This window comes from Bombus pascuorum, chromosome 14 (assembly GCF_905332965.1).
Source record: "Bombus pascuorum chromosome 14, iyBomPasc1.1, whole genome shotgun sequence".
Taxonomy (NCBI): Eukaryota; Metazoa; Arthropoda; class Insecta; order Hymenoptera; family Apidae; genus Bombus; species Bombus pascuorum.
In genome coordinates this window covers 11,038,464-11,064,427 of record NC_083501.1, presented here as the reverse complement: position 1 = coordinate 11,064,427, position 25,964 = coordinate 11,038,464, and the positions used below count along the sequence as shown (strand labels likewise).

Sequence of the window (25,964 nt, the reverse complement as noted above, 5' to 3'; positions counted from 1 at the left end):
TTTTTGCAGGCTCTATTTTTCTTTTCTAACACTTTTTACAGTAGGCAATCCCCATTTTCGTTGATCGATGTTCCAATAATCAATTCTCTGATATCATTGAAATTCTACTGTAACTGTAATTCAGATTTAAGAAATTGTACTTTAGCTAGCTAGAAATTGTATAGCTTGCGATTAAATTGCTACCTTTGTAGAATACGATAAAGTGCAGTGATGAAATAAAGTTCAAAATAGAAATGGCCCGGAAGACACGTGGGGAAATAGCTTTCTTGGAGCTGAACGCAGTGTAGTCTCGCGACTTCCTCGTTTCTTCCCCTTTCGTTCGCAATGAAATTCTCCCGGCGAACGGTATTAAATTTTTTTCTACGTCAAGGACACATATTTCACCAACGAGACGACAATAATAAGTCTAGAAATTCCATTGCGTTATGGTCGGACGCTTTCATTGTATGGCGTTGTTTTTTGACCTTGAGAAGTCATACGCGTCAAAACGAAAAATAGTGGACACTTTTCAATTGACGAGTGGCATCAATTGATTTGGGAAATTCACTCCTTAAAAGTACTGGTAAATTAACTGAGTATTACTGCCAACCATTTTTGGTACGATTTTTTGAATCGTAAATACACCCAATCAGTCTTCGTACATAGCATTGAAAATTTTATTCAACATTTTATAGTCTCAATAAACTAGCTCAACAGACTAGATAAAGAGTATTTAAATATTTTATTTTATTTAAAAGTGTAGCATTTATTATTAATACAAAGAAAAATAATATATTAATTTGTTAGTAACACATAATTAGTTATTAAATATTGTATCACTAGTACAATATTTTAGGTTTTAGTTCTTACTTATTTTTAACAATGCATTTTTTAAGAAGCATATCTTTTGACACATCTGTAAAATTGTTTTTGCTTTAACATTAAAACTTATAATTATATGTGCTTTAAGAGTAAAATTTCATAAAGAATACTTTAAAGTTTAGGAAAGTGAAAGTAAAAATAGTCAATGTATAATGATAGAATACCAATAAAAAAATATCAATGTAGCATATCCCGATCTAAATTCATTGAAAAATTTTGAAGTAAAATTAAGATGAAGACTCTACCTAAAATTTGAATCTGATTTATTGAATCATTCAGAGTATTCGCCAAATTAAATAATAAAGAAGTCAACGGGAAAGTTTATGATACGAATCTTAGGATTGGTTGAAACAGTTGTCAAAAGAATCAATGAATACAGATGTGGAAGAAATTTAATAATACATAATTAATGGATTTATTATGGTAATGTGTATTGAATTTATGGGTTCTTTAGGCTAGAAATTCAAATAAAACAGCAGTTCTAAATGATATTAATAATTTCTTAACGATCCACTGTCATCTAATTTTGTTTATGAAATTAAACACTTTCTATCACATATATCTAACAAATTTTCGAGCTTCTAATTATTCATGAAAGTTTTTCAAATTCTGCGTGCTTTAAGCCTATCATGGAACAATGCTAATAACACCCCTACTATTATTCTCATTAAAACTGTTATTATTCCCTAATAACAACTACAGATTGACTAACAAATGGGAGCTTATTTAAAATCTCGTTAGGATATCCCATCAAGAATGCTGAAAGACCCTGTCGATGAATTCCGAAGGAGAAATAAACCTCGGTGGAGGTCGACTCGTCAAAGGACGCGGACTCGATGCTACGATGGAAAAATCGATTAACGGCGATGACAGGCTCATAACACGCGAGTAATCCACTCGCGCGATGTTTACACGCGATCCGTCCATCGGAAGGACGCATTTGCATGTGAACGCGCAGAAAATCCGAGCTTCCGACTTGATTTCAAAGGCATTACAACGACCATTGCAGCTCCTGAACACCTGTTGTGATTCCTCCAGACTCCCTCGATAATTTTGTCCTCGCAAGAAGTTTCAATGTTCGCTAATGCATTTCGATCTTTATTATCTACAATTTCGAAATGTTCAATCTGCAACGAGCTCTACATGTTTTGGACCTGTCTTTTTTGTCTAATGTGTGACGAGTTTGAACATCTTTTTTACGTTTTCTAACTTTATACAATACAGATGTGAATTACCATGCTGATTCTATACATGCGAAAGTATCAGTACACGAGGTAACCTACCCAATTGCTGAAACTAAAACACTAGAAGATGAAAAATAATTTTGTTAAGTAAAATTGAAAGGTTTCGAATGATATATGATCTAGCATAGGTGCTTACTCCGAAAGCGGTTGCGTTTTGAATATTTTAAAATCACCTCTATTTTTTCAGACAGAGTCATACACTTTTTTACACATCAATCGATACGTTTCCCGATACAAAAATATTAGGGTATTTCTACCTGAAAATGTTTATTTTTAGTTTAAAAGATATTTCAATCTTAATTTCATCAAATTGGATGCAACACAGTTCCAGAGTTATAGCTTGTCCTAGTTGTCTGAGTCATGTTGTATACATATGCTATACAATCCAATAATTTAATCCTCTAACAAAAATTTAATTTCGAATTTTTCTCGTATCTAGGTACTAGGTATAATAAACTTTTTTATAATGGAATACAACAGTAAAAATCAGTTTTATAAGACATATAGATATTTTAGTACACGAAGTTGTAGGTTGTGTTCACAAAAATCAAGAACTGAAATAAGTGATTAAACTAAACAAATTACAGTACTTACATACAGGGTGAATCAATAAAAAATATTATCTAGAATAACTCGTTATCTATTGGTTTTATTGAAAAACGTCTTAGATAAAGTATGTTGCAACTCAAACGTCTCATCAGAAGAATGTAATTTTATTTTTTAAAATATCAGTAATTTTGAGTTTTTTTAAATGCATCGCTTTTATTATTAGTCGATCCAGCTGTGTATTTTCTATAAAAATGTATTAATTTATTTACACTAAAAAAGTCATTAGTTTGGCAGATATTTTATCTTTAATTTATCAAATATAACGCACGTAAAACAAAAATAATATAAGCACAAGAATATCGCTTTACGTCTTTCCTTGTCTCTCGGACATTAAATTTTGATAAATTAAAATTAAAATATCTTCTAAACTAATAGTTTTTCGGTATAAATAGGTTAATACTCTTTTGTAGCAAATGTCCAGCTGGATTGATTAACAATAAATTCGGTGCCATTTAAAAAATGCAAACTCACTTTGATATCGTAGAAAATATAAGATATTAGAAAATGAATTTATATTCATCCAATGGGTTCCTTGAAATGCAATATAATTCATTTAATACATTTTTTCGATAAAGTCAATATGTAACGAGTTATTTTAGACAGATATCTTAGATACTTCTTATTGACTCATCCTGTATGTGCGATAAATGTTTAAAAACGTTAAAAAACACTTTTAGGATATCTGGCCAAATGGAAGAAATTCTTACTGATATTTGCTGTATTTGTTTTAATTTTATATAAGTTCAACCGCAAAAGTGACTCCAAATTCTTGACCAGCAATGTACATTCAAATATCGAGAAATGAGTTTTAGCGAAATCATCTTTTGAAAAGTATATATTTTCTCTCATTTTCCATCAGTATACACGCTCACAAGTCCTTTACTGTACGAAATCTCTCAAAGCAACATCACTCATCGTTGCTATCATAAGTGGCCAATACCATCGGATTTTTCTCGTTGAACAAACTATCGATCCAGAAACGGATTCTTTCTAGTCGTTGCCACTTTTAAAGAGTCTTTTTGTAACGATTCGAATCCCAACTACGATTCGTTGGTAATCGATCGATTAATACGAAAGACCGACACATTGGGAAAACGTTGGGTTTTGAACGATCGTTAAGCTTGCTTTCATGGCGAACGGTGCGACAACGTGGCGTCCGAGCGCGTGCAAAAGTGGTTTTTGCTTCAAAGCTTCAAAGCGCGAATGCAAACACACGTATGATGGTTTCGTTGGAAATTTTGTATAACTAACGTTGCAGAGCAAACGTCTTCATTTGGATTTCTAGAATTTTCTCCCAGTGCTTGTTTCCATGATTTTACAGAACAGTGGTGACAACTACGTTACAAATATTAATTATACAGCTTATTTGTAATAAAATGACACCCACGATCTATTAGATAATGTAGAACGATAAAGTAATATTATTATTGTATTATATTACAGTGCATATGCTCTTTAGTGCCATCTTTATTTACGTTGATCTTTATTCTAATTTGATTAAATTATTATAATTATCATATTTTCAACAATAATTTTATTACAATTATAAATATCTCAAAGTCTTAATTATTCGTTCAACAAATACCGGAAAACAATAAAACAAATATTAGATACATACAGGAAACATTCGATAATTGCACGAAAATCGGGGCTCAAGTGTTACAATTATGGAGATATAGAGACGATTCTATTCTTCTAAACTGAGATCTTAGACGTGTCGACCGTAGAAAAGCCGAGATCTTTAACTCAAAAATCAAAATTTTTTATTTTTGATATCTAATCAATAAAGACTTTACCGAGATGTTTGTTACATTTTTCTGATTAAAATGGTACCAAACATGATATAATTTGGAACATATTTGCTTACCTAATAAATGATATCTAAATACGTATCAATAAGTAAATATAATGAAAATTATATCGTGTTTGGACTCATGTTAATCGGAAAAATTACACAAATACATCAATCGAAGTTTAATTTAAATAAAGACAAAAATAAAAATGTTTTATTTTTAAATTAGTATCTACATACGTATTTTCTTAACGATACCTGACATTGGATCATGTTACACAACTCGATCGAGGCGGACCGGCAAGTTTCGCGGTGCGTCAGGGAAACCTCTCTTTGTGGTAGGAATAACAACTATGCAAAAAAAGCAGATCTTTTTGTGCAATTATTGAATGTTTCTGTATACGTATTCTTCTTATAATTTAAGTTTCTATACAAATTACACAAATGAAATTTTATTTAAAAGCATCGCCAAAACTACTACTTTGTTACTTGCAAAAATTTGAAAATTTATCAACACAATCTCTTTCCATTCACAATCCTCAATCTTCACACAAGTATCACCATATTATTTTTCCCTAATATTTAACTGAATATCTTCTATCTAAAAACAAAATTAGTGTCTTTGCGTTAGATCAAAGACAGAATATAAAACATTAATTCTTGGTATTTAATCAAGCAAACAGAGCAAACAAATTAAATAAACTGTTACAATCGGAAAATAAATTAAATACAAGTCAAACCAATTTTTATAATTCAAAAAGCGGTTACTACAAATCCGTGACATTTGCTGTTTCCACGGACAATGGATCCATTTTAGAAACGAAGTGGTAATTACTTTAGGCATCACGCAAGTCAGATCCATTATCGTCCGCAGGAGATGCAGACAAATCAAGTTAGTCGACAAAGGGGCACGGATAAGAATATAATCACGCTGTTGAAGGTCTCTGACCTTGTCTATTTCTACGTATATTTGCCTCACAGAAGGAAAATTTAATTCTAAAGATCAAAACTTGTCTGACAGTTCAAATGACCACGAAATCTATCAGTATTCACCGTAACGGACTTCTATATGTTACGTTAAGCTTTCTGGATTAGAGTTACTTGTAACAAGTTCTGTGACAAGCACAGAGTCTGAGTTTAGTAGGTTAATTTAGAATTTGAAGGTACCACTGTTTCTTGTTAATTTCAGAAATTTGCGTTATATATGTTTTATATAAATGTTGAATTAAAAATAATTAAATAATTATTAAAACTGTAAACAAATTTTTTAAATTGCAGTTCTTTGTTAAGTTTTTTGTGCGATATGAAAATGTTTTTAATTCTCTGATGATGAGGAAATATTTGATATGCAAGAAATACGTAGATCTATAAATGGAGAGAGAAATATCAATATTTAAAAATATTATTAATACAGTTATTATTAATGTATTAATATATTGTATTATTATTATATTCATTATAAAGTTCGTAATATCATCTTTATATACTATTCGAAGTACTATAATTTGCATTGTATTAACAATGTAAATTCACTATAATAATACCGTGGAAACTAAAGTTTTCAACTTTTGGGATCATCCAACAGTTACAACAATATGAACATAAATTTCATCATACTCGTTATATTTGAGAAATTTTTATTTCTAACCAATTTTGAAACGAATAATTTTCACTGCATGATTTGAAGCAACCAATCTACATATTTCCGTGGAACAGAAATATTTGTGTGTGTGTCTGGGTTAGAAAAATTCAAATATCTCAATGGAAATATTTTCCAACAAGAAAACAAGCAGGAAAGTCTGGCATATTGTGTAGACATTCTAACATCTCTGCTTGGCGTTGATAGTAACCTAACATAAAAGATGTAAGTTTTAGAAGAGTGGCTTTTTAAAATTTACACGGAAATCTTCGTAAGTTATTTCAACGACATTATAAGGTTGACTTTTCGCGTATATTCCCATGGAGCGTTACGAAACAAGTGAAGATAGTAGTACAAGTAATAGCTTTGCGCTCTGATGAAAAAATAATTTACGCGATAAAAAAAATAGAAACGTAACATCTATTGAATAAAGGCCAGTTTGAAATTTTTTGATTCGTGCCACTGTCAATTTCAAACAGAAAAACATAATCTTCTATTTAAAAAAGTTCCTATTTTCTTCTTCGATACACAACAAACATCGAAGTCGATAATATACAAAATGTCAGCAAACTACACACGTTCGAAACAGCATTTCCGATGAAACGAAAACCAAACTTCGAACTTAAACATCTCCGTACCTACTTGTATATTGGAAATTTTCAGTTCGCAATAACGTTTAAAATGAATAACTTTCAACACATCACACATAAAGTTGATCTATTAGCCAATTTATTTACAAAATTTTCGACAAAAACGTCAAATTTACAAATTATAAAAATTCGGAAAAGATAATAAAACGATGTAATTATCTTAACAGTTCTCCTTAACACTATTACGATTATTGAATTTTTGAATGAATTTTTATATTTCCCGTAAACAAAGCAAGTTTCTAATATTTTAAGAAAATATTTAATTAATTTATTTAATATGAACAGAATGATAAATCATGTAGGATTTTTTGCTGTTGTGACACATTAAACGTATACATTCATATTAGAAGCTATTTTCTAGGCCTGGTATCTTGTTTCTTAAGTGAGTAAATGATTCTTTTCTATTACGTTTGCATACGTACGTTTACGTTTTGCAATTTTCTTTGTATATTTTATATATTATAACGTAAATGTTCTTTATGTTCCCATGTGTATGTCATCCACTACCGCCTATCAGTCGTGGACTGGTACAGACTAAATTTTTTTTATTTGTAAATTAAATCTGTTTACTAACAATTGCAATTAAATTACGAGATATTCATTGAATCTTTCTTTTACCTTTTTCTGTAAAAAAATGTCTGAAATTCCAAAGCAAAGAGAAGGAAAATGGACAGAGAACATAAATGCAACTTAAAAGCCACCCTAAGAAATAAAATAACCTAAGGCCGCTGAGGCTTTCAACGTTCCAAAAATCAACTATGTGAAGACTACGTACGCGTTGAATATACAAATCAAGAAAATATTAATTATTCTACTTGTAATATAATGTAAAAATAAAATTCGAATAAAAATGTGTATTCTAACATTTAAATATTCTTTTTTTAACATTATTGACCATTTAGACTAAAAAGTTTACTAATTAAATATCTGTCGGTACTGGATAACAATTTTTTGTTTTCTACAAATTACAACATTTTTACTCTTGAAAATTACTATTTGTACTATAAACGAATTAAAAAAAGTTTGATTTTTAACGACTCTAGCTTAAGCTATAACAAAAAGATTTAGACTGGTCAATACTGCACGATTCGCCCCTATACCGATAATTCTTCTATATTTTGCTCAAATTTGAAATATTTTGTAATATTAGAAGAATTCAATTGAACCGAAAGTAATCGGAGGAACGCAACGGAGTTAAGAAAGTTCAAATCTTTTGCTCCGTATAATTTTGAACAACGTAATTATGGAATTAACTATGGATTAATTATGGAAATTGACAACGTAAAGTTTATCAACGAAAGGGATGATCTTTTAAAAGAGAACATTCGATAAAAAGAAAAGCAGATCGTGAACTTAAAGATCTCTATTTAAACTACCATTTATTTGTAACATTTTTTACTGAGATCATTAAATACTGGCAATCGATTGGTAGACAAATAAACCATTCGAATTAAACTTGCTGTAATCGCATAAATTTCGATATATGCGTCTTCGAATCCGCCTATCGGGAATTTATTTTCCCAGATTATCGTTCATAATCAAGTTTCTTGCCGACTTCCCTTCGAGTTATTATTCATAGCCTATGCCAATGTTTCAATAAATAAACACTGATCTACAAGCAGAATGCTATTTAAAATTGAACCGTCGACCACGAAATAGCAAGTTAATGCCGAAGTTAAAGAGCGCAGCGACGTGTGCTAAAGAGGCGCTAACACCGCCACGACCAACTGCTCATTTTATTATGACCTATGACTATTCGATTGGCTATTATTCACTTGAGAGGAATACTAACTCTCTTCTATGTATATACGGCACTTGAATCGAAACGATGTGACGCGACGTTGCGTTTTGACGCTTCGAAGACGACACCTCCGATCTTGGCTTGTCTCAGAGATTTAAATTTTGATGCTGAATGGATAATAGAATGGAAAATGAGAAATCGAAGAATAAACGAAGATAGTCTGTTTTGAAATATTTCGAGAACAAAATTACGTAATTTTGCAACTCTAGAGTGCATGATGATGTCATTTAATAACATACTTAGAGTGGCTCATAAAAATATTCGAACGCTATCGAAAACTTGTTATATATCTATGCAGAGTATCCCACAAACACATTTAATACACAAATTTTGCCAGTGTGCTTTATAGGTAAAATTAAAAATAAAATGTCATGTAGCAAAAAGTCGATAAATGCTTCATAGAAAGAAACAAGATACATAATGTTCATGATACGTGTTGATAGAAGATACACGTGTTTAATATTTCTGTGCATAATTCAATGGAATTATACAACGTTGAACGTACGCTGTAAAGAAATAAGACGTAATTGCTATGAAAGTTTGTTGAAAATGACAACGTGAGTTCGTGCTCGCCTCCATATGGAGATGCGCTAGTTACAATAAATAGTAATTAAAAAATAGTTCTAGATATAACCGATAGATTTAATCGATAGGTTTAAGATATTCTTTTTCTTATTCCTAGTCCATGTAAAAAGTGCAATAAAGGTTATTTAGCTCAGAACGGTGTGATAGATTTATCCGAAGAATAAACTAATAGCTATTGTGATCCTACCTCTAAATACAGAAATAACAACAAATTTGATATAAATCGTACGTTGATAAAGCCAAACGACTCTTCAAAATGCACACATAAGTACAATATATATAGTGTTACGTTTCATGTTTTTATTATAACTTTCTAATAAAGTATTTATGGGCTTTTTATTATATATCATTTTAGTTTTATTTTTATTTATAGAATGCACTGGCAAAGTTTATAGACTAAATTGCGGGACACCTTGAATATTATATAAAAATTTTGAAACTCTATTAACACTATCACAAAATATGGCTATCATAACTATATTGATAAAATTTGAAACGAATTTAAAAACATATATGGAAGTTATTTATTGGATATTATACATTTCACAGAGATCAGCAAAGTATTTGAACAGTCAACTATTCACTATGTTATTTACCATATATATTCATTACATATTAAACCACAGTATATAGTGGAATTATATTTAGAATTAATTGTATATTTAAGACCACTGTTCCTGCTGCATACTACTTTTTCACTAAGTGCATATTTGCATTTTCGGATTGATTGCAAACTTTACTATTATAATCACGATACTCATTATAGTGCTAATAAAATTTCAAAAAGTTTCGAATAATGTACATAACGTATTGATAAAAAAATTCTGTAATAAGTATCCGAATACTTTCGTGTATCACTGTATGTTTCTTAATATAGCACAGTCACAACATTTATTGCGTGATATGTCGAATGCATTGGTACTATTAATGTACAAAACGTTGGTGTAAGTGAATATGGATCAACCCGCCATCCTGAAATAGGCAATTTTCTGTTTTATTAAGTTACACTATAACCCGAATATCCTAATATTATTTATGCCTATATACATACATATTGTCCTTCTATATTTAAGATCATATTATGTGAAAGTATTTTTAAAATTTTAGATTCCAAATTTCTACAATGTGTATTTAATGACACATTCGTGGTTCTTCGGGTTTCGATGGCATTTCTAGTAGTACGTTGCTCTCTATTTCGTGAACATTTCTGTTCACTTCTTCAGAGCAAACTTGAAACTGTCTAATTCAGTGTCCGGAACGTTTGGTCGGAATAGTTTTAGGTCTGAGTTGAAGAAGTGAACTGGTTTATTCATGAAACGTCGGAACATAGTGCAACGTACTATTAGAGATGCGATCTAAAATCGAAGAATGACAAATATTTTAAAAACTGTCTGTCATATAACAAATAAAAAAATTGTTGTGTTTTCACAATATTGTTTACGATTCGCTTATGTGTTTTACGCATATCAGCCATGTAGTAGGAAATTTTTTTTTGAGTAGTAAATATGATAGAATAGAATACTCTTGAAATTATTTTAGTATAGTTTCATGGTACATAAATCATGCATTAATATGAAATTCGAGAATTTTTCAATTGAGGGTGCAATCTTAAATGGATAGTGGCAGAAGGTGACAAATCATAACATATGGGAGATAATGAAATATGTTTGACTTTTAAGATTTATCAAGATCACAGAAATTACAAAAGATACATTGACAATATAAACTTTTTAATGTGAAGCCTGATAATATTAAAATTGGGAGTACGGAATTGAGCGAATGATCTTGTAAAATGAGAAGTCCTAACATATGGGGAATAATCGGAGGTAATTAGTTTTTAGCTTTTCGAGAACAAATTAAAAAATTTTTGTAATATGAATCATAGGAATTTTTTTATAGAGTTACATAATTGAAAGAGTGGCCATTGTAAGTGAAAAATTGTAACATACAAGGAACAATTGGATATAGCTCGTTTAAAAAAATGTTTCCGGAACAGCAGAAAATTGAAATTTCATGTGAAAAGTTTGGAAATTTCTTAATATAAAGTTGGAAATCTTAAAATTCAGATTTTCTGAAATTGAACAGATGGTCATAGAAAATAACAATTTGTCACGTATGTCACTTTCAGATCTTTAGAAAGCACAGAAAATTTAAATTGTGAAAATGCAGAAATTCGGACGTTTTAAATCGGAAATTTTCAGGATACTTGGAAATCTAGAATTTCTAGAAGCCGCACAGTTTTCAAATATGGATAATTTGACATAATTTGAAATAATTTGAAATAACTGCATAATATCTTGGCGTTAAGACAAGCGAAATAAAAAGTTGTTTCGAAATTAAAGATAAATGCTAAGAAATATATCTGTATATAACAACAAATCTAGAAAAGTAGAAAAAACATGTTTTTTGGGAATTTAACAATCTACAAATCAAGTAATAATAAAAAATGTGGAAGTGGAAATTACATAGTCTACATATTCTTTAAATTAAGATACATTTCTAGAAATCTGAAACGTAACGGACCTTAAAGAATGCAATCTTTTGATAAACTGAGATCTGTTCAAAAAGCCTAGGTAACTTGGAAAAATAGTAAATATTCCATATAGTGATTTTCAATCGTATAATATAATCCAATTTTTTCTTTAAATATATTTACACTCTTTATGCGTATTTATAGAATATTATTTCCAAAATATATGTTCGACCAACTTTTTTATGGCTTCCATTAAAAAAAATTAATTCAGATATTAAAAGTTATTAAATCTTATTCATTACCTCTAATTTCAACTTAAAAATATATTTTGCATATAAAATACAGATTACACTACAATTTACTATCAATATTAACATTTATCCTTAATTTTTTCCAGTATATATACATACAGAATATTATTTCCAAAATATTATCAACTTATTCTTACTAGATAATTTTGTTACTTGTCTTTAATTTTTTCCCATTTAAAAACACATGACATATAACATTTTAATAATCATTCATCGTTAATCCTATAAGGCTGCAACATTGTATCGTAGAACGTTAATTTCCCAGAATTCAATAACATCATGCTTCGAACAAATTCCCAAAGTATACTAATACTTCCGTTAAATCACGCAACATCGCATGAACGCCGCTGCACGATATTATTTAATAACATTTTCCTCGCAATAACGAACAGCGAAACATTAATTCCCTGTAACTTACTAACGAAAACATGTTTTCGATAATTCCCGAACGTTATTCGTTAACGTTTCTGACAAAACAACTAAACGTTGACTAGCATTATGTATGTATATAGTTAATTTAAAATCGCATAATCGCATGTGTTATACCCGGATACTGAACACGTGCATTATTTCTTATCAGTTTTCTGTATTTCCATTGTTCGTTCGATATATTTGCTTTGTTACGATAACTTTCGCTCTGCTATTTAATTCAATTGTTCTCGAGAGATGAGTAACTTTAATGTAGACAGAGTAAAGTTTCCAATGATATCTTTTATTTATGAATATCATAATATACACCTGCTGCTTAAAAGGTTGGTATTGTATCCTCAGTTTATCAGAGAAATGAATTGGATTGTTTAATGACAAACGTATAAATGAATATTCTTATATATATGTCCTTATATTTTTAAATAGACAATTAAGTTTTATATATTCTAAATTGGCATATGTACATTATTACAGTAAAATATGTGGTTTACTGACAATGTTATTAATTCATTGTTTTTATATTTAACCATTCGACTTTCAATATAATATTGTTAATTCTTTTGTACTTTGTACCTAATTCTATTCATTTTTTTATTCTTGTTTATTTTGCGTTTTGGAAACATAATTCACCTTAATTTATTAAATTTTTTTATTTTAATATTTTACTATATTAGTAATCAATATTCTCAAGAATATTTTTAAACTTATTTTTCGAATTTTAACTAATCTTGTCAAATAAAATATTTTTGAATAATATATAATAAATCTTAAATCGCCTTTTGTATATAAAATTTAATGCACTACAATTTACTGTTATCAATTTTTTTTTAATTTTCAATGCGTTTTTCCGAAAATAATTTCTTAAACTTTGTCTTAAGATTCAAAAGCTTTAAACAAAATTAATACAAGATTTCCAATGATTTGTTATAATTTATGTTATATTACCTCGTCGTAATCGTAATTTCTACAAAATAATTTACATATGCCAATGTTGAGACAGTGAACTCGCATAATAGTAGGTACGACATATATTTTCCTCGTCTAAATACTATTTATCGAGGTTACATTATCTTTTATACATTTTATTATTATATTATTCTTATATTTTTAATAACTCATAGAAACATCTATGTACAAACTAAGATATGCAAAAATAAGGAAAAGACAGCGGCAAGTTTTTTATGGGATAAAAATGTATAAAGTTTCATTCTTAGAAACCAATATGCATATTTGTTTTTATGAGAAAATATTTTTAATCATTTAACGAATTGATTAACTTACTAAGGCTGTAGAATGGTTATTATCCACACATTATCCGATCTATCACCTGAGTATCCACATAGTACCTGAAAATGCACAATACAAAATAGTAAACCAAATATTATTATCCGATTGAGAAGTAATTTAGCATTTTACATAATTATCGAAAAATTTTCGTTATTATGTGACATATTCGATTTGAATAAATATTTATTATTTAATAAATATGTGTGTTATAGAATAAAAGAATTAAAGAATAATGTTAATTCAAATAATGTTATTCTGTTTTCATTATGAAATATAATATGGAAGAAAACTATTCAACCGTGTATTCTCTTCATTATTGTGTATTATAATTAAAATAAAGTGGAAGATTCTATCTGTTCGGTATTAAAATCTAGCCATCCTATAAATCAATAAATTTAATATACTAGAGAAATATTTTTGAAACTATCAGATATTTTTGTGTTGTGTTGATTATGTGTGAATCAAGGCTATTTATTCTTGTACAATATTAAGTTTGGGAAAATTTTTTGAAATTCCCTATGCGATTTTGCTAATTTTCGTTTTATTTTCCTACAATTTCTTTACTTTCATACCTTATGTGTTGCTCTACGATTTTGTCTCATAGAACAACATATGTTTCATTGGAGGTGTCAATAATAATAGTATACATAATAAAACAAATTTTTCAGATAAATCTATATAATAACATACCGCTCACATTGCGAAAAGGTGAAAATGTTTACTACCCTCAAATACTGTATTTTTAATGAAAAAAATAGTTCTTTAATTATAGATAAAACAACACCAACAAAATCTTCGTGAAACACGAAGTCTTTGCTGATATTAGGCAATTGAGGACGAATAATTATTAATACATTTTTGTTAATTCCATGTTAATAATTCCATGATCTTCATCTGCACTACAAATATTGTAAACCGTTATTGATCCAGATGCCTAGAAGACATTAATATAAAATTTTAACATATTAGCGTAATGTATTAACATGGTTTAATGTAATATTAAATTTATCTTTTTCCTACGATTTCTTTTAGGTATAACAAAATGTCTTTTCTGACATTGCATTTTGTTTTCTTTTATTTTTCTTTTATAAAAATATAATAGATTATATTGTCTTCTTAAACATATGTGACAATTCAACGAATACGAAATTTGATGCTAAAAGGATTACTAAATCTAACGTCTTTATTATAACTTATCTAATTTAAAAAGTGTATACATGTATGTAGGTTTTCGTGGCTGACTGTATATTGTATTGTATTTTCCCCCGAGATGCTGCAATTTTTGTGTAAAATTTATCAAGCAACACATAATTTAGAAATTATTCAAATACATACATAGATAGAATGTAAATCTTCGTTTCTTAATCCTGTTAGGTTCATTAGGTCATTTTCGATTCGGTTGCATTTTTGTAACATTAAAGAGTATCTCAAATTTGAGCGAAGTATGACAAAATTGCTGTTGATACTGTGATCGCAATGATTTTGCAATTCGATTTCGTGAAATATCGCAATATCGCAAAATAAACGAAATCATTTTTTCTCGAATTACAGATATAAGATACATACATCTTTTAATGTTGTTCGTGTCCATGATCAGTCAATAAGACAAACACGTATCTATACTAGATAGTAAAAATTAACATCCTATAGGAAGACTAGAACTTTATTACAGGAGTCCTTTTGTTTATGTTTAGTGAATTTGATGTCGTACTTTTCTCATACTATACTTAGAACAGATGATTAGGATATGACTGATCAAGTTTTTTATGTTTGCTAACACATGAACTAACATAAAAATTGAAATATGAAAATTCGAAAATCACAGCAAAGTTAATGTCTTCCGTCTAAATTGAAATAAAAAACTATGCCCATTAGCAGCGTCATGAAAGAAATCACCAAACTTTTTATTGTCTTTGCATTGAAGCTTCCGTTTCAATTCTATTTCACATTCATGTTTGCAGTGGAATGAGCGACGTCAAATAAAATCCTCTTATCTACCGAAATGCACCGTGCAGCTCTAACATCGAGAATCGCTCTTCAATCATGGACGAGCCGGCACTGTGCCATTGTTAATTGCCTGTCTGGCATTCCCAGTACCTGACACACGGTGTTCAAATTAATTACCGGAATCTATTACGCGTTCCGTCAGTCGGTACACCTTTTGTCATTGCTGTGCTTTCACTTTTGGCATTCGAGCAGCTGTTTCCAGGTAATAGGCGATAATCTCAGTAATAATCTTTATGTTTTGCTTGCTAAGAAATCCTTAGTATTTTCATGTATTATTTTCTAGGAATAAACCGCTGTTATTACTCATCGTTGGAATGGGGAAAAGAAAAAAAATCATCCTTGTAAACTGTAATAAATATAGAACTAAACGAACATAATAAGACTTTTCGTTCAATTCATTAGATATTTTACAAAAAGAGAACTACTAAACAAAAACATAAATATGATTTTTCGATTTTTATACATTTGTAGGAAATTTAAAATTGCAAAAGTGCACAAACTGCACGGAACATGTAAAACTACATAAAATATCAAAAGTGTAGAACTTATAATATTCAATGAATGAAATACATTTCTACATTTCGTTTCTGTAATTAGCTCTATCAAAATACGAATATGCATAAAAATCCGCAGTTTGTTGATAATACTAACACGAAAATATTCGAATACTTGTGGATAATTTTTCTGAATATACTACAGTAGCGGACAAAAGTTTAAGACGATGATTTGTAAACCGGATTACAAACATCTTATACGCATATTGTTCTTCTATTCGGTTTGTCTCTTTGGAATAACGTAGCTGTATGTTTGACCTTCGTAACCTCAGACAGTCAGTTGTTAAATACAAACAATGTAGGAGTTACAACAGTTAGTTACCGCCTAGCACTTGGAAACAGTGGACATTAGTTTAAGACGATCTGTGTAAAACGTGAGTACGAGTACAGTTTTTGAACATTTTGATTCTGGAATGTCAAAATCATTGTTTAGTGTACCTTTTATTGCTTAAAATTCATTTAGGTAGGAACAGACTATGGGTAAATCAAAGAATTTACTTGAAAACGAAAGGGAACAAATCGTAAGGCTGCGAAAGCAAAGTAAAACCTTCACCGAAATAGCAAATATAGTGAACAGGTCAGAAACAGCTTGTAAACAAGCTTGGTATAAATGTTTAAAGACAGGCATGTATTGCGATCAACCGAAAAACGGAAGACCACGGAAAACAACACCGAAAATGGATCGCCGGATTCATCGATTGAGCGAAAAGGATCGTTTTCGTAGTGCAAATAATATTGCTGCGGAGATAAACTATGAAAACGATACACAAATTAGTGCTAGAACTGTTAGGAGAAGATTAGAAGACTTTAACTTAAGAGGACGAAAACCCCAAAAGAAACCACTGCTGAGTTCTAGGAATCGAAAAAGACGACTTGCATTTGCTAAAGCTCATAAGCATTGGACAAGTGAAGATTGGCAAAAGGTATTGTTTTCTGACGAATCGAAATTCAATCGCGTCTGTTCTGACGGGATACGGTACGTTAGACGTCGAATTGGCGAAAGTTTGAAAACACAGTGCGTTTTAAAAACTCTTAAACATGGTGGTGGCAACGTTATGGTGTGGGCGTGTTTTTCTCGAAGCGGCCCTGGTCCGATATGTCGTATCAATGGAATTATGGACCGTTTTCAATACAAGGACATACTCAAGAACACAATGTTACCTTTTGCACGCAACAATATGAGTGATGATTTTATTTTTCAAAATGATAATGATCCGAAGCACACGGCTCGGGTTGTGAAACAGTTTTTTCAAGAAGAAAATATCACCGTGCTGCCGTGGCCGTCGCAATCACCAGACATTAACCCAATCGAGAATTTGTGAAGCATCATAAAAAAGACAGTACAAGGTTATAAACCGAAAAATTTAAATGAACTTTACTCTACGATTGAAACAGCCTGGAATAATATTACGGTAGATTAATATAAAAAATTAATAGATTCTATGCCAAGAAGATGTACCGAAGGGATAAGAAATAACGGATATTGAACAAAATATTGAATTTAAACAAAAATTGTGTATATTTTTTAACCAAAAATTAATATTTTTTGTATAGTCTTAAACTTTTGACCGACGAAATATTATACAGATTTCGTTCCTTTTTTATAACTTAGCTATTGAGCAAAATATCAAAATGAAATTTTTTTTCTAAGTGTACAAACAAATGTACAATTAGTTAATACCAAAAGTAGAACACCGTATTTATATTTTTTATGGAAAGTAAATCAATTATTTATTTCTTCCATTTCGTCTTAAACTTTTGTCCGCTACTGTATGTGTAATATATACGAAACATTACAAAATTTCTATACATATATGAATAAATAATTCAAAATATACAGCGGCTATTTGGTGATTACTTTCCGTAACACCGAAGTGCCCATCTGTCAACAGAGATGTTGAATTGGGAAAAATAGTCTATAGAATAATACTAATTTATGGAATAAATGGATAAAATCAAGTTTAATATGTACATACTGATTTCATATATTCAAATGAATAAAGCTCACATCATACGTTTTTTATTACAAAAAATAAAATTTCATTCGCTGTATTTGCAGATATTCGATGTATACAGACTTCAATTACTTGTCTCTTTCATTCTTTTTACTCAATTTAAAAATGGGGAACACAAATACGATGATTTCCATTAGATGAAATAGTGAATCGAGTAGAACACGTCGTTTTACCTCTAATTTCTTCACATCACTTTCATTTGTATCTATAATTAGAATAGTTTTTAAGAAAATTTTTTTTTATATTTATAAAATAATTTTAACTAAATTTAAATTTCAAAATAATTTAATTATTTGTCTATAAAATACACTCAACGTCTACATATTTACCGCAGACCTATTCGGAAGTAATAAATATAGCAAATAGTGTAAGAAATAGTTTAATGCGCTGATCTTTAATTGTGAAAAAACAATGGTCAGGAATAAAAATCTGCTGAGTTCCAAAATTTTCAACTTGTAACTGTGAACTTTAAAAATATTGAAATTTAAATTTTAAAGTTTTGTACTTAAACATGTTGATCTTCGAATTTCCCAATTTCATGATTTCTAATTGAGAATACCCAAAGCATTAACATTTTTTCCTCATAATTTCCAAAATTACTCTCTGAGATCCTTTATTCCGCAGAAAATTGATTTTCGTTTACCGTACAACTTTTTCCAGCTATAGTAGAAATTCCATTATCCGTGCTTCCATTGTCCTAATACGATTTTATCTCTGCTATTCAAACGTATTATTATCTGAACGCATTTTATTTTACAACGATATATTCTGTTCTTTTTTGAAACAGAAGTATTTTCTATACATTTGATTATAACATAATACAGTACAATGTACTGGCGCGTGTATGTTAAACTTTACATTGTTGAAAATGAGAGTACAGATAAAATAAGAAAACATTAAGATAATTGAAAATGTTAATGATTCAATTCCATTATTAAAAAAAATAGATATTAGAAAGTAAAAGATTAGAGACACTGAAAGATAAAAGGATGTAATTAAAGATTTTCCAGAACAATTATATATATATATATATATATATATATATATATATATATATATATATATATATATATTTACCTATTAGACAATAGGTTTCAAAACTTTTTGAAAAATTGTTTAATTTCCAAACTTATCACAATTCAAGCAGTTATTTGAAATTTGAAGGAGCCCATCAGTTGTGGTTTTTAACTACTTAAATTACTCCGATAAAAATTTGATTCTATTAATAAATAAATTATAGACTTTATCGATACGTGTACAGATACATAAACCTTAAAGTAAAAAAGATTAAGTAACTGATGAAGAATTATTCAGACACTATTAAATGATATCTTCCTCGATGTATATATACGCTGCTTTTCAAATTTCTCCATTTAGTATATTCACCAACTTGTTAAAAATCATGGCAAGAAATTTCAGTGCATGTACTTCTTGAAATCTTCAAAAAATGAATCAGAATGAGCAACAAATACAATTCTACAGGAGGACCAGCTCTTTGAAAAACAGCGATTATTCACTTATTAACCAACTTAAATAAGAATTTATTTGAATAAGAAATTCAATAACAACAGCGGCAAAAATTTATCAACAGGTAAGGGAAGGAAGGTCACTAGAGAGAAGTAAATTGAGGAACGTGTTCTCAGAAGAAGGAAAAGATAAACCTGCTTATGAGACTAGAATAATTGCTTCGCTAATGTAATTCAATCTTCGAAATAAAGGTTTATGTAGCCATTATATTAGAAATTTTAAAAAACATTGAATTATTCAAAATTATTAAATTAAGATATTTAGAAAGATTCATACTTTCAAAATTGATGACAAAAAAATATATTTTTTGAAGTCTCTTCAATTACAGAATATAAATGTTTTAAGAAAAAGCTAAGTAAGAGTATTAAATAATTTCTATATCAGAAAAATAAGTAATAATTCATAATACTAGATAGTAGTTACCTCATAAATAATATAATGATATCTACTATCCTTTTTGAAATATATAATAAATATTTTAGCAAAATATTCTATTTATCATACTCTAAACATTTATTTTGTATCAGATTTGAAAAGAGGGTTTTATTTCTATCAGATTTTTCATCGCTTTTACCACTCGTTTTCGATTTTTGCGTTATTTAATGCCCTTCTTTTCAACATGCATCCTTTGAACAAATACTTCTCCAGTTTCCATTTCCTACAAAATTCTCCATCCCGAACGATGGAGCCAACTTAGCCCGCATGATTCCTCAGAGACTCTTTCCACCACTTCAAACACCACTCTTTCATGTAATATTCAAAGCTACAATCATCAACAACCGGCTTGTGATTTTACTGAAATGAAATAGTTGAAATATTACGTCAAACGGAACTCAGGATTTATCAAAGAAATTTCTCTACGCATTTTCGTTTACTTTATATCATTAATTTTCTAACACTTTATGATTTAATTTTGTGAATTATACAAAATGGTCCTCAAATTGTGGCACAACAAGAAATAAAATAATTCTTTATATAAGAGTAAATTAAAAATATGGGATAAAATTTGGTCATATGTGCTTACCATTTAAAAAAATTATTCTTTACTGTAAACTGTACTGCTACTGAAGGACAGACAGTATAGTGCACAAGTATTTAAACGCCTGATGCATCTACATCAAAATCTTGATATTTTTGTGAGTTTTTGTTCAAAATTATGATTGAACAATACTTTTTCTATAGTACATTCCTTACTTCCAATCATAATTGAAATAAAAACTTAATAAAATTTAATCTGAAACAATCTACATCACGCAAGTTACATATTCGTCTATAATGAGTAACTGACATTTCAGTAAATTCATATGAATTTTCAGAATGCATATAGAAACACGTATTTTAGTTGCTTTAACATCACGATTCATTTAACTTAGATTTCCCTGCAGGAGTAATTTTTATTCATTTTTAAGTATTGCCTTTTCATTTATACTAATTGATATTAACTATTGTTTCCATCGCTATCTACTAACTATATATAGTTACTTAAATCCAAATTAGATCAAATAGTTTGATTTGAAATAAATTTCGTATATTTGAAAAATTTCGCTCATAATATATTAACAAATGTTACTTATGACATTTAATAATAAGTGTTTGTAAGAGTGAACAATGTGAGCATAGATTACTGATTTAATAAATAAATGTTACATGAATATGGAGTGAGTGATCTTATCAGTTCTTGAATGTGGTTTCGAGGAGGAAAGTAGTCGAGGATTAGACTGGGGTCGAGGGGAGTATATAATTGTCGTAAATTATAATTGTGATTGGAGAAAGTGAAAAATTGTACACAAAATTGTATTGACTAAATCTAATTATCACCTGTATCTATCTCATTATTCTGTTACAATGTTAAAATGTAATAATTGACCAAGATCTTCAGGGAAACAATTAATTAGAAAATTCTGTTCATGTAAGAGTACAACTTCAACATTTTTTAAAAGTCATTTACATACATAGAAAGTTATAGATTATAGTGGATCAAGATTTGTGTATTGACACATAATGCTTTGCTTTGAGAACATTTTAGATGAATTAGAATATTTCGAAAATTCTGCTAAGGATTGATATATTGCATGGAATTAGAGAATAGTAGAAATAATGATGGTATAAGTAAATGTGATGCAGAGAAAAATAAATAGATATAGAAAAGAATTTAATTTTATTATTCAGAAGAATTTTATTTAACTAATGAATTTTGTATTAGAATACAAAATATTTATGCATTTTCTGTAGCTCAATATATAAAATGAAATAATAATTCTGACTTTTGTAATATATTCCTGATAATTTTTTAGACCATTTCTTGTAAATTTTCTGCAAAATTGAATGAAATTATGAAACTGGAATGTATTTGTTTATAGACAATGTCAGCATGAATTTGGTACAATTTTTAATAATGTAATAATTTCTATCATTTTATCTTTCTCTCTTCTTATTTTTTAAGGTTGTATAAACACATATAAAATCGAATTGCTCGAATAATTTACAGAGTATTGAAAACATCACCCTTGATGTCACAGATAGATTCGTGTTCAGTAAAATAAAGAAGCATGGTATTACTGTTTTATTCATTCTTCCTGCAGCACAGAAATAGTTCAGGTTAAAAATACTCAAAATTAATGGATACAAGCACTCGAGGGGGCGAAGAATTCAAGTACATCAATTATTCGCTCAGCAAGAATCTGTCTACGACATCAGAGCCGACATTTTCAGTATTTTGTAAATTATTAAAGCGAATAAATTATTGAAACTACTGAATTCTTGAAAATCGTACCAAGCTTTGATTGGCATTGTTTGTAAATACAATTAGAAATAGTGTCCACTAGTCAGGTTTGTCAAAGAGGAAGATTAAATATATGCATGGAGGTTATTGTTATTTAAATACGTGCTTATTTAACGAATATTCAAAATCGATTTTCTTGAAAGTAAAGCCTCATATGGAAAAATATCTACTTTTGCATGAAAAAACATTTTTTTCCTCCAATACCTATAACTAATTTTTTATATTCTTATTTCAATTAGCTTACTTCCTATATTTCATATTCTTGTGAAAATAATTTAAGAAGTAGGACTCAGGCAGAGATTTTATTTTATTATACAGAGTAGCAAGCAAATAAATTGTCCCCAAAAATCAAAAAAGGTCATATGAAGATAGGCCTGAGAACTCTTCCTCTCTGTTTAAAATTACTTAAAGAAATTGTTAAATAGATAGTACATTTGTATTGTATGTGTGAAAGTGAGGGAGCGAAGAGAGAACAGACACATGTGTGCATCTCCTCCCTAGAGTGTATGTGAGCGTCGCAAGACGACCCAGGTCTCCGTTGAGACAAAAAAGCGACTAGAAGAAAAAGAACAAGCAAATAAGTGCCTTTTAGCCCTTCAGAGAGTGACCCACGTGTAGAGCTAAATTTAGTTAATATGTAAATAATGTTTAACTTTTTATTCTCTCCAAATCTTCACCATACCTCAACAGAAATTTAAATTTATCATCTTAAAATTTTCAATTTCTTTACAGCAAGATTGAATAGTCTTATGAGCTTTTGCTCAAATACTCAATAGTTCAACTTACTGAAAATAGGGAGACATTACTAACTACATAACTGATACAATTACAGTTTCTTGTATCTGAAACTCAATTTTTGGGTAATCAAATATTCTATTATGTTGATTCTATGAAACAAGAAATAAGCTTGTCTTCCATCGAATGCATCCTTTCCTCAATGAATGCAATTCATTCTTTTCGAGGAAAATATTGTTTTTCGATGTGATTTCAAACATCGTATACTTTATTCCTTATGTGTTAATGATAACGATAATATAACATTTTACGCTCATTCCTTGTTATTAATACGTAATATAAGGTTTCTCCAATGGACTACAGTTGTTGGAACTAAAGGACTGCTTTGCTCAACAATTTTTTAAGCAATTTCTTCTGGTCTTGACATTGCACAATATGTGCTGCCTCTTCCCGGAGGACTACCCAATTTACGTTACTGGGAACGTTGTGTTAATTGAGCCTTCTGACTGAACTCACTGAACTTTGAAATTTAGCGAGCTTTACTGAATTGATTGGTATCTGAATACTATTTTGACTTGCGAGAACTATTTGCTTTTGCTCTTGATGGTAGTTTCTTCGCTTCTCTGACGATAGTTCTTTCTATTCTGATACGACGCAACTCTAAACTATACTCTCCTCTCAGCGACCCTCGCCCCGTCCAGGAATCCAGGAATCATCCTAGCCTCAAACTCTGATCAAGAATCATCAAGGCCACTGATTGGCCTACTTCTCTAAAAACAACGGCCAATCAGCATCTCCGCGAAACTTCACGATTCTCTTCCAGAAATCCGTTCCTTTATGGAGCGAATATGAAGTGATTCCAGGAATCATCGAAAATGGACTTTGAACTCTGGGAAATTCCCTCCAAGTTCCAACAATTGATGCCAGTGTTTAACGCTAGTCAAGAGACCCTTCGGATTTATAGCGTGGCTGTGTGTGGCACGCGACTTTTCTAAGTTTCAAGTGCTCTCTCATTCAAGTCGCTAGAAGACTCGAAATACCATGGCCGTGTCACAAACTGTGATAGCGCTGATCGCTAACAACAGTACTTTGTGTTGTATATCGAGGACGGCGCTTCGAAAAAAAATCTGCTTCCCCTTATCCGACGAATTATAATATAGATAAGACGCAGCGTAATTGCAAATTTATGGATTTAATTTTGCAAAGGTTACAATGTCTGTCATTATAATCACTGTCACTTTTTGAAACGTTCATAAAACAGAACTGTTCAAATTTAAACTAAAAATTGCTAAACGTAAATCATGGAAATTAATTTACGCGTGTAATTCATGTGGAAACATAAGTGTCATTTCACAATGGAATCATAACGAATAAATTTGTATATCCGCACCAAATTTGACGCGCTGCGACCACAAATTTCAAATACGTAATAGACATGTTTTTTGGTTAACCTTCATCGACGTATTTTTATATGGAAGGAATTTAATTATAATCAAACTCAATCATGCGATTAAGAGAATAAAAATCTGACAGATCGTGGAAGCGTATTTTAAGTTGGTGCAGAGCAACCAGGTTTTTGGACGTCAGCCATGCATCATTTTAATGACACGAGTGTCTCTGAATGCTGTGGCCCGACTTTAATGCGATTTTGGCAGCAGTCGCACGCGAAAATTGCTGCTGGTCGTGATTTGAAAATAAATTCGATCTTTAAATATTCCGGATCGTCCGAAAAAAGAATTGCTCGATATAAAAAGACGATGCGTTTATTAAAAGCGAACAAACTTACTAAAGTTACTTATTAGACTCTTGTATTATTAATCAAATGAATGCTCTGTACGACTTTGAATTTATTTTATCATTATAAGTACGGTATTAATAAATATTGTTATATTAAGGAATATATTAAATAAATATTATATAATATTATATAATAGTATATACAGTATATAGTAATATAAGTAATTAATTAAAGATATATACAATAAACTTAATACAGGAAGACGTAAGTAGATTTACTGCATCTTCGTACAATGCCGAGTACAAGGAAAATAAAAACTTTTGTTACATAAAAGTGGAAAGATATACAGGAATACATATTCCAATTAAATGCAAAAGGACATTGGTAAACTATGCAACAAAAACAAACCTGAAACGATTGAACATCCCTAACAAATAATGAAAACACTGGAAATAAGGTGGATTTTCTTGGACTTATGAGAAGTCAAAAATATCAACCCAAAAGTCAGTGTCCTAATCTAAGTTAGTTCCAACAAGTTAAAACTGTATAGAAGCTTAGAAATATGTTAATACTAGTTAAATAAGTAAATCTGCAAGATTTGTATTTAAATAAAAAATTAACAGAATTAGGCTACGAAAATATATTATAAATATATTTCTTATGATTATTATGAATATCTATTATAAATTTAAAACATGTATATATAACATATATTCATATATATAAGAAGATGTAATCCACTTGTATATTTTTTTATTACATTCGTAATTGCAATGGCCGAAAATCTCGTGCAACAAATAAATAAACACACACACACACACATTTTTTATTTATTTAAATTGCTTAAGTATAGTATAGTGATGGAATTTACAGGAAAGATTCTCTTTTTCGTTCATTGTATTTTAAAACGAGTATACTGTATTCA

General features: G+C 29.6%; 1 protein-coding gene across 2 annotated transcripts in view; it reads right to left on the bottom strand.

Annotated features, from left to right (window-relative positions):
• LOC132914033 (octopamine receptor beta-2R-like) overlaps positions 1-25,964 on the bottom strand; it is a 176,829-nt gene that overhangs the window by 100,689 nt on the left and 50,176 nt on the right. For both annotated transcript variants that reach the window (XM_060972801.1, XM_060972802.1), the window contains one exon: positions 13,676-13,740. The gene's annotated coding sequence lies outside the window, so the exon portion shown is untranslated. Of the gene's footprint in view, positions 1-13,675; positions 13,741-25,964 lie in introns of those variants that run through there.